Genomic DNA, 7,473 nt, shown 5'->3' on the forward strand with positions numbered 1-7,473 from the left:
CTGTGTGCCAGCCTCCCCCTCCCGCTCTTGAGGAAGGGCGGGGGAAACGCGGCCTGAGCCCTGAGGGAAACGACAGATAGCCCCCGCCTCCACCCAACGGCCGTAGGAGGAAGAGGCTCGCCCTCGCTGGAAGGGACGGAGAGGGGAAAGCGCATGCACACGAGGCCGGAGCTGCCGGAGCCCGGGATGGCGGTTACCTGACGCCGACGGAGCGAGGGAAAGGCAGAACCGCCGGCAGCAGCGGCGGCAGCTGAGATTGGCCTCGCCCCGCCCGCTCTGCGAGGCCGCCGGGAGACCCCGCCCCGCCCGCGCGGCGCGTGCCGCCAGCGCCCCCCTCTGCGGCCTCGCCCCGCCCGCCAGTAACCGCCCCTCACACAGGTCCTCACACACCGACCCTCGCATCGCCTCACATAGAGCCCCTCACACACCCACCCTCGCATAGCCCCACATAGAACCACTCACGGAGCTCCGCACGCATCTCCTCGCACACCGACTCTCGCACAGCTCCACAAAGAGCCCCTCACAGAGACCCTCATCGAGCCCCTTACATATCGCCCCTCACACAGTGACGCATCGCCCCTCACAGAGGCCCTCACACACAGCCTCCCGCCCCGCCTTCACATACCGCCCCTCGCACAGCCGCTATGGTGGGCGCATCCTGGGGCTTTCCTCCTCCTCAAACCCTTGCACTGCGACACTGCCCCGGCTCCCCCGGGCTGCCCTTCCCTCTGGCAGCACTGGCCTGCCGCCGGCTGCAGCCAGTGCCTCCTCGGCTTCCCCCTCTGCAAAATGGAGCCGTGGATGCCTCTGGAGTGAGAACTGCTAGAGAGGAGGATTGTTAGCTCTAATTTTCACTTCAGCCTCTCTTGCTTGGTTCCTCATTGACTTTCTTTCCCAGTATTCCTGTGTCTCCTCTTGCTGTTTCCTTCCCACTGTCTGTTGCTTGCTGTTCTCTAAGCCTTCTGGCACTTGCACAGCACCCCCAGCACTTCGGATCCTGCACTGTGCTCCAGTGAGCTTCACCAATGCCAACACCAGGCTACAGTAACCGCTGGACAACCACACAGAAATGTCACAGGCCTGCTTTCAGCAGCAAAGCCGAGGCAATGAAACAGGCCCTATTGTTCAAATGTTTGGGAAAGCACACAAATACATTCAATTTCAAATCTGTGTCTGAGTCACATTGTGTTAAACTTTTACCCACCCTGAGCCTACAGATCTCTTGCAGGCATCAGCATGCTGTGTGCTGCAGAAAAGGATGGTTCAAGTGTCACTTGAAAAAGGGTAATCAGGCCAAAAATTGGTATTTACTTGTGCATGCGAGGGAAATGACTCAGCTTGCTGAGAAAGACTGGGTAATAAATATGCAATTATCAAATAAGTAAATAGACTGTGTACTTGCTTGGACACAAAACGGGTAAAAGCAGCTAGTCCTTAAACAGAAAAAGGTGCAAGATAAAGATGTTCACTTAAGACATCAGCTGATGTCAATGCAGCACAGATTTTAGGATACTACTGTTTAAAAGACTTTTTCTCCAGCTATATGAAAGCTTTAACATGCTTCAGTGAAAGCCGAGCTGATTCCAGTAACACTTGGAAGCCAGCACACAGTTTGGTAGGATGTGCAGCCCCTGACCTGCCGCCTCCTCCCACCATATGGCTGAATACTTTGCAGAAGGGTAAATCACTTCACTTTTCTGAGCACTCCTTTCTTGTACTTACTCCACACCTGTTTTCCTGTCTCTTGAGTAGCAAACATTAAAGGGCTTAAGACAGTCAAGGCAATATCACCTCTTAGTTTAAATCTCCCTGAAATTCTTCGGTGGCATAAGATCAGGACCTCTTTAGGATATATCTCCCTCTGTTCCCCTAGAGCCCAGCCAGGGAAGTGCTCTGCTCTGGCAGGAACATGGGAAGTTCCACCTCAAAATGAGAACAAGGGGTAATGGCTTCAAGATAGAGAAGAGCAGATTTAGACTGGATGTTAGGAACAAAATTCTGCACTGTAAGGGTAGTGGAACACTGGAACAGTTTGTTTGTGGAGGTGGTTGGGGCCCCATCCCTGGAGATAATCAAGGTGAGGCTTGACAGGGCTCTGGGCAACCTGATCTAGTTGAGGATGCCCCTGCTGAATGCAGAGGAGGTTGGACTGGATGAACTTTGGAGGTCCCTTCCAACCCAGACCATTCTATGCTTTTATAATTATGAAGAATGATGCTGCAGGAAAGAAAGATACTAGGAGTGCTAAGCATGGACCTTAACTTCCCATGGACCTGATTAATCCACAGAGGAGAACACTTAGCCAGACATTCAAAGGGAATTGCAGCCATGGCCTTGCACTGCCCACCCATCCAGCCTGTCAAGGTTGCTCTGTAGGGCCCTCCTACCCTCCAACAGATCGACACCTGCTCCTAACTTGGTGTCATCTGCAAACTTACTGATGATGGGCTCAATCCCCTCGTCCAGATCATCAATAAAGATATTGAACAGGACTGGGCCCAGCACTGATCCCTGGGGGACACGACTTGTGACTGGCTGCCAGCTGGATGTGGCACCATTCACCACCACTCTCTGGGCCCAGCCTTCCAGGCAGTTCTTGACCCATTTCAGAGTGAATCTGTCCAAGCCATGAGCTGCTAGCTTTGCCAGAACTTTGTTGTGGCAGATGGTGTTAAAACTTGTTATTTTGACCAGAAAAGCACAGATTTTCCCACCAAGCAAAATGATATTATGGAAAGATTTTGTTGCAATAGCCACCATTGTGCTTTATTTTATCAAGTATTGGTGCATTTGTTCTGCAGTTGTGCATTATGAAAAGATATATGGAAAATAAAAGTTACTTTTAAATCCCCTCCTTTCACCACCACTTCCCCTTTCCCACCATATCTGTCCCTTTTCCACCCCACCTGCCCCATTCCCACCCTTTTCCCCCTCAAATCCCAGAGCACCTGGGCTCTGTTGGAGTCTCCTCCCACTCTAGGTGTGACCACTTAGCCCTTCCTGCCCACTCCCCTTTTTAATCCCCCCCAGGAAAGACAGAAGCCTTAAGCTGAGCCCATCTGGGCTGAGGGATCCTCCTCTCATCACCGGTGAGTGCCCCTGGTGCACACTGGGTGATGGTGGTGGTGACAACAAAGGCCGGGGGGCCTGGTGGCCCCCCGGTTGTTAGGGCCAGAATTGATGACTACTCCAGTATCATCCACAGGTGCTGGCTGGGCCTCCTTACTGGAGCTGAGCTCCTCTGTGTGGTATCTTGGCTGGTTCAGGGTCTTGCCCCTGGCTCTGGGATGGGTGGAAAAAATGGTGGTGATGGAGCAGGAGCTGTTTAGGCAGGGTAGAGGATGATCTAGAGGGAGCAGGGGCTGCTTTGGGAAGATGAAAGTGGGGGGGGAAGGCAGGGCAGAAGCAGGATCTTCCTCAGAATAACTGTGAGTCAGGGTAGCAGCTCCACTGCTATCCCAGGGGTTGTAGGGTGGTGGACTATGTGACACCCACAATGGTAACAGATACTCCTCTGCTAAGTCTCTGAAGTGTCTGTATGCCAATGCAAGAAGCATGGGAAATAAGCAGGATGAACTAGAAATCTGGGTGTGGTCACAGAGCTATGATCTTGTTGCAATTACAGAGCCATGGTGGGACAGCTCCCATGACTGGAATGTGGTTATGGATGACTAGGTACTGTTCAGGAAGGACAGACTGACAAAGCAAGGTGGTGGAGTTAATCTTTATGTGAATAAGACACTAGAATGTGTTGAGCTTAACCCAGGGGGAGATGATAAAAAGCATTGAAAGCTTATGTGTAAGAATGAAGGGACATACAAACAGGAGTGATACAGGTGTGAGTGTTTATTACAGACCACAGAACCAGGAAGATGCTGCTGCTGAGGCTTTCTACAGGCAGCTGAAGTAGCCTCAAGATCAAATGCCCTGATGCTTATGGATGACTTCAACCACTCTATTAGTTGGAAAGATCACACAGCCAAGCACACAGTCCAAAATGTTCCTGCAGTGCATTGATGGCAACTTTTTCCTGCAGGTAGTTGAAGAACCAACAAGTGCAATGCTGGACCTGGTATTAACAAACAAAGAAGGACTGGTTGTGGATGTTAAGTCTGAGGGATAATCTTGGTTGTAGTGACCATGAGATGTTAGAGTTTAATATCAACAGACAAAGAAGCAGGGTGATAACTAAAACTTCAACCCTGGACTTTAAGAGGGCTAACTTTGTCCTCTTCAGGACTCTACTTAGAAATATCCAGTGGGCTAGGGCTCTAGAAGGAAGGGGGCCCCAAGAGAGCTGGTTAATATTCAAACATTCTCTCCTCCAAGCTCAAGAGAAATGCATTGCCTTGAGGAAAAAAAAAACCACCAAAAATCAAGTAAGCCAGTCAGAAGACCTGCATGGATGAGCAAGGAACTCTTAGTAAAACTTGACGAAAAAGGAGGTTTACAATATGTGGAAAAAAGGACTAGTCAATTGGGAGGATTCTAGAGACACACCCAGAGAATGTAGAGATGCAACAAAGAAGGCCAAGCTGGAAAGCAGCTCCACAGAGAGAGACCTCGGAGTGCTGGTGGACAGCAAGTTCTCCGTGGAACAACAATGTGCCCTTGTGGCCAAGAAAGCCAATGGTATCCTGGGATGCATCAAGAAAAGTGTGTCCAGCAGGTCTGGGGAAGTTCTTCTACTCCTCTACTCTGCCCTGGTGAGACCACACCTGGAATACTGCATCCAGTTTTAGGCTCCCCAGTTCAAGAAAGACAGATAACTGCTGGAGAGAATCCAACAGAGAGCCACAAGGATGATTAGGGGAGTTGAGCATCTCCCCTGTGAAGAGAAACAGAGATCCTTGGGGCTGTTTAGCCTTGAGGAGACTGATAGGGAATCTCATCAATGTGTATAAATATCTGAGGGGTGGGTGCCAAGTGGAGGGGGCCAAGCTCTCTTTAGTGGTGCACAGCAATAAGACAGGAAACAACAAGTTTAAACTTGAACATAGTAGATTTCACTTCAACATGAGGAGAAACTTCTTCACAGTGAGAGCGGTGGAGCACTGGAACAGGCTCCCCAAGGAGGCTGTGGAGTCTCCTCTGGAGACTTTGAAAACCCATCTGGATGCATTCCTGTGCAGACTATCCTAAGTGATCCTGCTTTGGCAGGAGGGTTGGACCAAATGATCTCTTGAGGTCCCTTCCAACCTCTAACATACTGTGATACTGTGAAGTTCCCCAAGTGAGAAAGCCTATGCAATAACCCATCAGCTCTCAAGGCTAATCTGTATATAGAGAACTATGGCTATTATAATAACTTAAATATAGTAAATAAAATAATTATAGCACAACATAAATATGTTTATACTATAATAGAACAGTATTACTACAGTGCAATAAATAGTAGAGTGTTGCTATTATAGTTTCACAGACACAAATACTTAATTATATAGAACTATACTACATGCTGTACCCAAAGCTTTTCTAAGCAAAACTGAAGACTTTATGAGGACCCACAGGGATGAGAAGTGGATGGCTCTGGGAACATACTTAACCTCCAGTCTCTACTACAAACGCTCTCTGATACAGACTCTGTCAACGTCTAGATGCCCATTTGACAGTACCCTCTCAATGTTCAATTTGTTGATTCTAATAAAGGCACTCAACAAATAATAAGATTCTATAATCATGTAGATGAATATAGGCACTTACCAAAAAGCTTTGTTTTGCTGAGAATCCAAGTCCCAGGATCCTTTACAACACGTCTTCTAGCTTACACAGACCAAGACAGCAGCACATCTGTTTGTCACAGGAAGGGCAGGGCTAAAGCCTGCTTATCTAAAGGGTCTGAAAGTTCAAGATAAGCTTTTTGCCCAAAAAAAAAATTGCCCTTGCTCATAAGTTACGTAATGAATATGATGCCAGTAACATTATGCAGTGAGCACTAATAAAATCTAGCTGATCTACTAAATAGAAAGGAAAAAAAACCACACCATACACTTAATTGTGTTCTGACTGACACATTAAAAGCTTGAAGCTGAGAAGGCTGAGTCTCAAAGAAAATAACTTTAAAACCCAGGCTCTTCATAAAAGGTTGAAGTACGGTAAACTATAAGGAGGGTCAGCTTATTGCTGAAGTCCTATATACAGAACAGTTTCTAACGAAGGACAAAGTGGTGGACATCTAGCTTGTCACACGTGCATACACAAGGTTGGGTTGCTGTTAAAGGTGTCTCTAGAAGGACTATTAGGGTATTAAATTTGAAAAGCTCTCCTGGCTCTGAAGGAAAGAGCTGGTTTGTTGGGTGATACAGAGATTTTTATTTGGGAGGCATCCCACAATAGACTACTCTGAAAGATAACAAAGTGTTCAACATATGTATTAAAAAAACCCATGCCAGCCTGCTGAAGATACCAAGCTTGATGAATATTTCACTCTCGCTATTTGTGTACTAGCTTCAGAATGTCTTGAAAACCTCTGACCAGATTTCACTTCACCTAAGGTGGTTGTCTTCTCTAACCACGCATTTCAAGTTGGGTTTTCAGCTCTCTCTTCTTTCGATCCCAAAAGCACCTGCACAGTGTTTGCACTGCAGCTATTGTGAGGCCCCAGTCAGTGTTAAAGAATCTGAATTTTGCCAGCACAGGAAGCTAAAAAAACTGTGCCTGTAGTAACATCATTGAGTAGGATTTATTTGATGTACTTTCAAGAGACCTTTACAATAAGAACTGGGCTCTTGTTGCTGGAGGGAAACTTTAGCTTGCACTGGAAGAACCTGCTGTGCTTTGAGATGTCTTTTTTTTTTTTTTGAGAACAGTATGGAATGAAAACTATCCTAGCAGAGCTCTTGAAAGTTATGTAGTTTGTTTCCAGTCTAATTCAATTCCCTTTTTAATCATTGATTATGGAAACAATATCACAGAATCACGTAATAGTTGAGGCTGGCAAAAGGCCTTTGGAAGTCATGGAGTCCAAAATCCCTGCCCAAGCAGAATCAGGTAGAACAGGTTTCCCAGGACTGTTTGAATATCTTCAAGACTGGAGACTCCAGAACCTTTTCATTCCCTTTAATGTCTTCTAGAGATTTTTTTTTTATTGGACTCACATGGAGCCTTCTAAGATTCTTCAGCTGACCCTTCAGTTAAATAGTTAATAGTTTTTTTGTGAACTAAAATACTACTTTACAGAGAAATAGTCATCACAGAATGTTAGGGACTGGAGGGGACTTTGAAAGATCATCTAGTCTAACCCCACTTCCAGAGCAAGATCACCCATACCAGATCATACAGGAATGCATCCAGGTGGGTCTTGAGTATCTCCAGAGAAGGAGACTCCACAATCCCCCTGGGCAGCCTGTTCCAGTGTTCCACCACCCTCACAGTGAAAAAAAATTTCCTCATGTTTATATTTTGGCTTTTCATGAAAAGTCAACTTCAAAGACAGTAGATATGACCTAAAATGAGTATCCTGCTCTACAGGGA

The sequence above is a fragment of the Dryobates pubescens genome, chromosome 4 (assembly GCF_014839835.1).
Source record: "Dryobates pubescens isolate bDryPub1 chromosome 4, bDryPub1.pri, whole genome shotgun sequence".
Classification (NCBI taxonomy): Eukaryota; Metazoa; Chordata; class Aves; order Piciformes; family Picidae; genus Dryobates; species Dryobates pubescens.